This window comes from Microtus ochrogaster, chromosome 4 (genome assembly GCF_000317375.1).
Source record: "Microtus ochrogaster isolate Prairie Vole_2 chromosome 4, MicOch1.0, whole genome shotgun sequence".
Taxonomy (NCBI): domain Eukaryota; kingdom Metazoa; phylum Chordata; class Mammalia; order Rodentia; family Cricetidae; genus Microtus; species Microtus ochrogaster.
Genome location: NC_022011.1, coordinates 52,338,314 through 52,346,932, shown reverse-complemented (window position 1 = coordinate 52,346,932; position 8,619 = coordinate 52,338,314).

The following is an 8,619-nucleotide window of genomic DNA, read 5'->3' as shown; positions in this document are numbered from 1 at the left end:
AAAAAGACCTGAGCTTTCCACCCTGGGGGCTCTACGACGCCCCCTTTTATCATTCCTTCCATTTTTTTTTTACTCTTCTTTCTGTGGTGCTAACACAGGGCTTCCCACTTGCCAGGCAAATGCTCTGCCACAGAGCACAGAGCCCTATCTCCAGCCTACCTCATCCTACTTTCTCTCTCTCTCTTTCTTTTTCTTTCTCTTTCCATTTTTAAAAATTCTCTCATATATTACAACCTGACTGCAGTTTTCCCCTCCATCCCCTCCCCGAAGCCTCTCTCCCCCACCTCTCCTTTCCTCCAGATCCATGCCTACTCTGTCTCCCCTCAAAAAAAAGAGCAGGCCTTCCAGGGACATCCACCAAACACAGCATGATATGCTACAGTAAGACCAGGTACATACCATCACATCAAGGCTGGACCAGGTGATACAGTAGGAGAAAAAGGGTCCCACAAGCAGGCAAAAGAGTCAGAGACAGCCCCGCTCCCACTGTCAGGAATTCATAAGAAAGAAGGCCCTGTAGCTAGGTGTGGTGGTGCATGCCTTTAGTACCCGTACTTGGAAGGCAGAGGCAGGCAGATCTCTGTGAGTTCGAGGCCAGCCCAGTCTACATCGTGAGTTTCAGGACAGCCAAGGCTACACAGAGAAACCCTGTCTTGAAAACTCAAAAACAAAGAAACAAACAAGGAATCCCATAAGAACACCAAACCACTCAGCCATAACATATATACAGGGGATCTGGTTCAGACCCCTGCAGGCTCCCTGATCGCTGTGAGCCCCCTTGAGTCCTGGTCAGTTGATTCTGTGGACTGTGTTCTCCTGATGTCCCTACTCCTCTGGCTCCTCCAATCCTTCCTCCTCTGCAGGTCTTCCTGTGCTCCACCTAAGGTTTGGCTATGGGAGTCTGCATCTGCTCCCATCAGCTGCTGGATGAAGTCTCTCTGGTCTCTTTATAGATGATTCTGCTAGGCTCTGGTTCCCGAATACTCTGAAGGCAGGACATGCTTTAGGTTGAAAGTTTTTTGGCTAGATTGGTGTTCCAATCGCTCCACTTGAAGCCTTGCCTGGTTACAGAAAATAGCTGGTCCAGGTGCCATGGTCCCCATCACTAGGAGTCTTCACTAGGGTTACTATCATAAATTTCATGGAGTTTCCATTGCACTACGTTTCCACCTGAACTACCTGAGTTTTTTGTTTTGTTTTGTTGTTTTTGTTTGTTTGTTTGGTCTTTCAAGGCAGGGTTCCTTGTGTAACAGCCCTGGCTGTCCTGGAACTCAGTCTGTAGGCCAGGATGGCCTTGAACTCACAGAGATGCGCCTGCCTCGCGAATCCTGAGATTAAAGGCTGTGCCACCACTGCCTAGCACACTACTTAAGTTCTTAATAATGACTTTTACGACGTCAACTCTGCTGAGGGCTCCCAGGACGATTCAGTCTTTATCCATCTCTTGTTAATTTAGCTGGTATTGCGTTAGCATTTCTAGGCCCCAGGGAAACGCAGACGAAAGGTTTAATAAGACTTGGTTAACTGTCTTCCTTTTGCAACAGAAAACCTTGCCATTGGGTCCTCAAGCTAAAGGGCCTTCCTTGTCCACAGCGTTGGCCATGATCTAAGGTCCCAGCTTTGCGGCAGACCAATCCTATCTGGCTTGCACACTGTTAAACCATCAAAGCAGGGATCTCTGAAAGAAATAATCTGTTGAGTCATTAGAGATGCTGGTCAGAAAAGGGCCAGGCTTAAACAGGTCTGCAGCTCCCAGGATCAGAGCAGGATCCCTGGGAGGGTTTATCTACAGGATCAGTGCCAGGTGGGAAAGGAAACCATAAATGGGTTAGATGGAGCCTATACTATCAACTAGAGGACAGGGTAGCAAGAAGGAAGGCCTGAAGAGATGGCTCGGTGGTTTAGAGCACTTGTTGCTCTTACAGAAGACCCAGTGTCTTACTTAGGGTTTCTTTTTTTAAAGATTGATTTATTTTTTGTTATTTATGAGTGCTGTATCTTGCATGTAAATCTTTATGCCAGGAGAGGGCGCCAGATCTCATTATAGATGGTTGTGAACCACCATTTATTTGGTTGCTGGGAATTGAATTTAGGATCTCTGAAAGAGCAGCCAGTGCTCCTAACCGCTGAGCCATCTCTCCAGCCACTAGTTAGGGTTTCTATTGCTCTGATGAAGCACCATGACCAAAGCAAGTTGGGGAGGAAAGGGTTTATTTGACTTAAACTTCCACATCACTGTTCATCATGGAAGGAAGTCAGGACAGAAACTCAAACAGGGTAGGAACTAGAGGCAGGAGCTGATGCAGGGGCCATGGAGGGGTGTTGCTAACTGGTTTGCTCCTCATGACTTTCTTAGTCTGCTTTTTTTTTTTTTGAGGCAGGGTTTCTCTGTATAACAATACTAGCTGTCCTGAAATTAGCTCTTGTAGAGCAGGCTGGCCTCAAACTCATAAATATCTACCTGCCCCTTCCTCTGCCTCCCAAGTGTTGGGATTAAAGGTGTGTGCCACCTCTGCTGGCTAGCCTGTTTTCGTAATAGAACCCAGGTCTACCAGCTCAGGGATGGGACTACCCACAATAGGCCCTTCCCCATCAATTACTAATGAAGAAAATGCCTTACAGGCTTGCCTGCCTGCAGCTGGATTTTATGGAGCCATTATTTTCTACTGAGGTTCCCTCCTTTCCTGCTTGTAACAAGCTGACATAAAACTAGCCAGCACACCCAGATTCTATGTCCACAAGTCCTTCCATTAACATATGGCTGTAGTGCCTTAGAACTGACATGGGCAATGATAGCCCCCTAGGCTCCCTCCTGCTCCCATTTTGCCCAGGGACCTTTTCCTTGCCTTCCCAGGAGACAGCATTAACAGCTACATACAAACTTGTTCTGTTTTTACCCTCAGAATGACTAATTTAGTTTCTTTATTAGCTTCGATTGAAAAGCATTATTTTTAAGGCTAAATCTGACAGAATGTAAAGTTCTAGTCTTATGAAAGCTGCTAACTTATTATAGACTGTAAGGAAATACAAGTTAATCGTCAGTCATCCTTAAAGCACTGACATAATTAATTATAGGGATAAACCTTATTTAGTCCCCTATGTATGTTTTCGAAGTCAAACTTAAAACAAGTAATTAGAAACAAAATTTGTCTAATCAGATATCCCTAGGCAGCCCTCAAATACTTCAGAGATATGCAGAATTTGACATTTAAAATAATGATTAAAAAGCTTATTATATTAGACAGAGACTCCGAGATCCCAGCCCTGACCCAAGGTCTCCAAAGAAGATTATGGGACACCACGATATTTCCACTGGATTATGATGACACTGACCACCAAGGCAGCACCTGCTGCCAGGACTCAGTCTGGACTGTGGACAAACAGCAGGACATTGGAGAATTGATTGTACCACTTTTGCCTAGACAAAATAAGATTGGTCTTTTTCATTTTCTTCTTCCACAGGAAATAATTCTGCTTATGGTCCTAGCTAAGACTGCTGATCTGGATACTCCGCCTCCAACCCAACATGGAGTATGGAGTCCTGGGTATGGCTAACTGTATATGGACTCTGGTCCCTGTCATTTTTTATACATTTTTTATTGATATTTATTGAGCTCTACATTTTTCTCTGCTCCCCTCCCTGCCTCTCCCCTCCCCCCTTCAACCCTCCCCCAAGGTCTCCATGTTCCCAATTTACTCAGGAGATCTTGTCTTTTTCTACTTTCTACTTCCCATGTAGATTAGATCTATGTAAGTCTCTCTTAGTGTCTGCATTGTTGTCTAAGTTCTCTGGGATTGTGGTTTGAGGGCTGGCTTTCTTTGCTTTATGTTTAAAACCCAGAAGTTCTTTTATTGTACAGGATAATGGGTGGTTATTGTGGGAAGTGGGAAGATAGGAATGCCAAGAGAAATATGGACAGCCAAGGGGTTTGTGAGGTTTCAGAGATGAACAGGATTCTATTAGGAACTAGGCTAGGGACCATTCATATAATATTCTGGCAAATAATATAGCTGAATTAGATCTGCGTACTAAGAATGAGAGTGAGGTTAAATGTAAAGGTAATGGCCCAATTTTTTGGGGGGTGGGGAATGGAGGAAATTCTGTTTTGTTTTGTTTTTTTCTAGACAGGGTTTCTCTATATAGCCCTGACTGTCCTGGAACTGCTCTGCCAGGCTGGCCTTGACCTCTCAAGAGATCCACCTGCGAACGCCGCCTAAGTGCTGGCGTTAAAGGCGTGCACCATCACCACCTGGCTTCCTCCTCTTATTTTTTTTTCCAACATAATTTTTTTTTGATTCTTTGGGAATTTCACATCTTGTACCTCAGCCACATTCATTTCCCAGTCCCTCTGTATCCATTCATTACCTTGTAGTGTCCCCTGCTAAAGGAAAACTTAAGAAGAAATAATAAAAAAATAAGAATATTAATTACAAAACCAAATTAAAACCCCACTTCAATCCTCCACCTTTCCCACCTCCCCATTGCCTCCGCATTCATCTTGGTGGCACTGGGAACTGTGGTCATTCCTCCTCCTTCTCAGACAGGATCTCACCAGATAGAGTTAGGTGTGTAGATCAGGTCTGCCTCTGTGCCTCTGTGCCTCCCCAGTGCTGGGACAACAGAAAGGCAAGAACCACCCTGCCTGGCCCCGGCTTCTATGGCTTGACTTACGATATGTGATTAGCTGCCTCCGGTCCTGCTACCATGGCTTCTCCAACATGCACTGTCAGTCTAAAGAAGCCAGGATCAAGACTGTACAGGATCCTCTAAGCTGACTCTTAAAGTAAGGGTTGTGATAAGTACAGGGAGCTACACCTGTGAACAAGATGGTCAACATCTCAGTCCCAAGGAAAACGCAATTAAAATCCACACTGATGCCTCATGTCGGCTTGGCCAGAAGGAAAACTGACAGGGTTTTGAAAACTGGGTCTCCTGGGATGAGTAACTTCACACCAGATTAAACAGATTTTTTTTTGCCAAGCATGCCAGTATCCCTTTCCTGGGTGTTATTATTATTATTGTTATTATTATTATTATTGAGACAGGATCTCTCTATGTAGCCCATAGCGATCTGGGACTCAGAGATCTGCCTGCTTCTGCCTCTCAAGTGCTGGGACTAAAGGTATGTGCCAACACGCCCAGCTTTGGGTGCCCTTGAATAAATGAAGCTGAAGCTCGAGAATCTTTCTGCAAGAATGTTGATGGCAGCTTCAGTCAATCAGAAAAGTAGAGACCTCCATCCTCTTCCATGGGACAGCAAACTGAACTTCCTCTTCACAGGGATCACAATGGGAGCACAAAGAAAGGGGCCTTGTGCAGCAAACATGAAACAAACTGGTGGGGGAGGGCAGCGTGGGAGACCCTGGCAAAGGTGGTAACAGACTCTAAACAACGTTTTTTTGTTTTTGTTTGTTTGTTTTTCGAGACAGGGTTTCCTGTAGTTTTAGAGCCTGTCGTAGAACTAGCTCTTGTAGACCAGGCTGGCCTTGAACTCACTGAGATCCGCCTGCCTCTGCCTCCCAAGTGCTGGGATTAAAGGTGTGCGCCACCACGGCCCGGCAATCTGTACCTTTTTAAGTTTCATTTTTACTCTATGTCTCTGTGTAGTTTGTGTTTGTATTTGTGTGTATAATGTGTGGGTATGCTTCAGTCAGAAATAGATACCAGATATCTCTTTCTCTAATGCTTTCTATCCTGTGTCTGTCTGTCTATCTATGATGGCTAGTTTTATGTCAACTTGATACAAGCTAGAGTCATTTTGGAAGAAGGAACCTCAATTGAGAAAACACCCTATTGGGGGATATTTTTGTTTGTTTCGGTCACACTGTACGACTTCAAGACTGTGTTAACAAAATTAACCTTGGATCAGGGGCAGAGCCAACAACTAGTTGACAAGAGTTAGCCATAGAGAGTATGGAGGACCTGGGAAGATGGATAGAGAGACACACAGTAAGGACTAGGGAGGTACTCAGAGATTCTCAGGCCTTTTTTGTTTGGGACAGATGAAGAGATGCTGTCTTGCTGAGTCTCTGGCCAAAAAGGAACTTCTGCTGGTTGCTTCTTGACTTCTCTGATTTAGCAGGTTTTCACCCCAACACTTGACTCCCAAGTCTATTGGTAAATGGAACAACTTAGATTAAAAGAAGAATGTCTCCACTAGATCGGCCTAGGACAAGCCTGTCCTTCACTTTTGTGACTGGTGATTGATGAGGGAGGGATCAGCTTACTGTGGGCAGCACCACCCCTGGGTGGCGTGGGAGGCAGGTTGAGTAGGCCATGAGGAGCAAGCTAGTAGGCAGCATTCCCCCACGGCTTTGCAGCAGGTTTTAGTCCTGCATGAGCTCCTGCCCTGCCTTCCTTTGACGACAGACAGTAGGAAGCATAAGTGAAATCAACTCTTTTCTCCCCAGATTGCTTTTGGTCATGGTGTTTTATCACAGCAATAGAAGCCCTCACTAAGCAGCCAGGTGGTGGTGGTGTACACCTTTTGCACTTGGGAGGCAAGTGGATCCCTGTGAGTTCAAGGCCAGCCTTGTCTGCAGAGTGAGTTCCAGGACAGGCTCCAAAGCCTGTCTCTGAAAAAAAAATAAAACAAGAAGCCCTCACTAAGAGAGAAAGTAGTACTAGGAGTGAGGTATTGACAGACTTGATCATGTGCTTTTGTGAGGTTTGTGGTAGCATTTACACTTTGGGGTGGAAAAGCTGATGCATACTCAGGGCTCATAGTGTAGTGCCCAGGTCGTGGAGATCCCAAGAAGACTACCAGAGACACAGACTCACCAAAATGCAAAAGCTTGGTTTAATCCTGTATTACAAATCGTGACTCATCTTGCACACCAACGCAGTGGGGACCAGAGGAAGTGCCCCACCATTCTTAGTCAAGGTGTTAAAGGCAAAAAATTACAAATCTATTGTTATGGACATAAGGGGTACCGGTGACTCTCTGGTTGGCTCCAGTCAGGGGACACTGCTGGTATCCACCTTCAGCAGCTGGGCTCCAGTCTAGGGAATGTCCCCTGAGACCTTATCAGGGTCATTCATGTGACATTTTGAATTAAGAGCCATTAAAGTTCTGGGAGATGGTGGCCTTTAATCCCAGCAAGTCAGGAGGCAGAGGCAGCAGATCTCTGTGAGTTCAAGGCCAGCTTGGTCTACAGAGTGAGTTTCACCTTAGCCGTGGCTACACAGAGAAACCTTTAAAAAAAAATCAACGAGACAAAAAATAAAACAAACAACAAACAAAACCCTAAGAAAACAAAAGAGATCAACACCAGTGAGGCAGAATCCTAGGGAAGTGTTTCCTCAGGGTCAGCACACAGCAGTTGTGGTGGAGAGGTGGCTAGCCTAGCAGAGGCTACTGATGAAGATACAGCCCAGCTGCAGAGACCTCAGTGTTTTTGGAGATGCCGGGACCACGGTGACTGCCGAGGCCAGCAGTAGCCATGCACTGGGGCTGATCTGAGCCCACCAGACAGGCTGGGTATGTTGCCGAGGGCAAGCCTGAAAACGAAGCTGGAAGCCAGATCCTGCAGAGGCTGGAGAGAGAGACCTTACGTCCTGGGTGGCAAGCACTGAAATTTTCAGGGTCTCTCTGTGTAGCCCTGACTGTCCTTGAACTCGCTCTTTAGACCACACTGGCCTCGAACTCACTTAGATCTGCCTGTCTCTGCCTCTTGAGTACTGGAATTAAAGGCACACACCACCACCACCATCTGGCTAATCACTTTTTAAACTGTTGAATTTTGGTTTTGATTTCATTTGACTATGACTGTGCTCTAACTTTTCTTTCTTCAAGTAAGCAAGTATGTAGTTATTTTTTATTTTACAAGACTTCATATATTTTAGAGAGACTGCACATTTTAGGGACTGGTTATTTTAAAGAAGCTGGGACTTTAAAAGAGACTTTATCTTTTTATTTTTATTTTTTTTTTTTGCTTTTTCGAGACAGGGTTTCTCTGTGGCTTTTTGGAGCCTGTCCTGGAACTAGCTCTGTAGAGAGACTTTATTTTTTTTATTTTATTTTATTTTTTTGGTTTTTCGAGACAGGGTTTCTCTGTGGCTTTTTGGAGCCTGTCCTGGAACTAGCTCTGTAGAGAGACTTTATTTTTTTTATTTTATTTTATTTTTTTGGTTTTTCGAGACAGGGTTTCTCTGTAGCTTTGGAGCCTGCCCTGGAACTCCCTTGGGAGACCAGGCTGGCCTTGAACTCACAGAGATCTGCCTGTCTCTGCCTCCCAAGTGCTGGGATTACAGGCGTGCGCCACCACTGAGACTTTATATTTTTAAAGAGACTATGTGGCCGAATATTTGTGTACACCGTGAAGATGTGTCTTTGCCAAGGCACCTTGTGATTGGTTTAATAAAGAGCTGGCTGGCCAATAGCTGGGCAGGAAGAGGTTAAGGGGGACAGAGCAGACTTGGAGAAGAAAGATGGAGTTGCCATTCTGATGTGGAGGAAGCAGGATGGTAGCATAGAGATGAGATAACCAACCTCATGGAGAACATAGATTTAAAAGTACGGGTTACTAGCCGGGCAGTGGTGGCGTACGCCTGTAATCCCAGCACTCGGGAGGCAGAGGCAGGCGGATCTCTGTGAGTTCGAGACCAGCCTGGTCTAC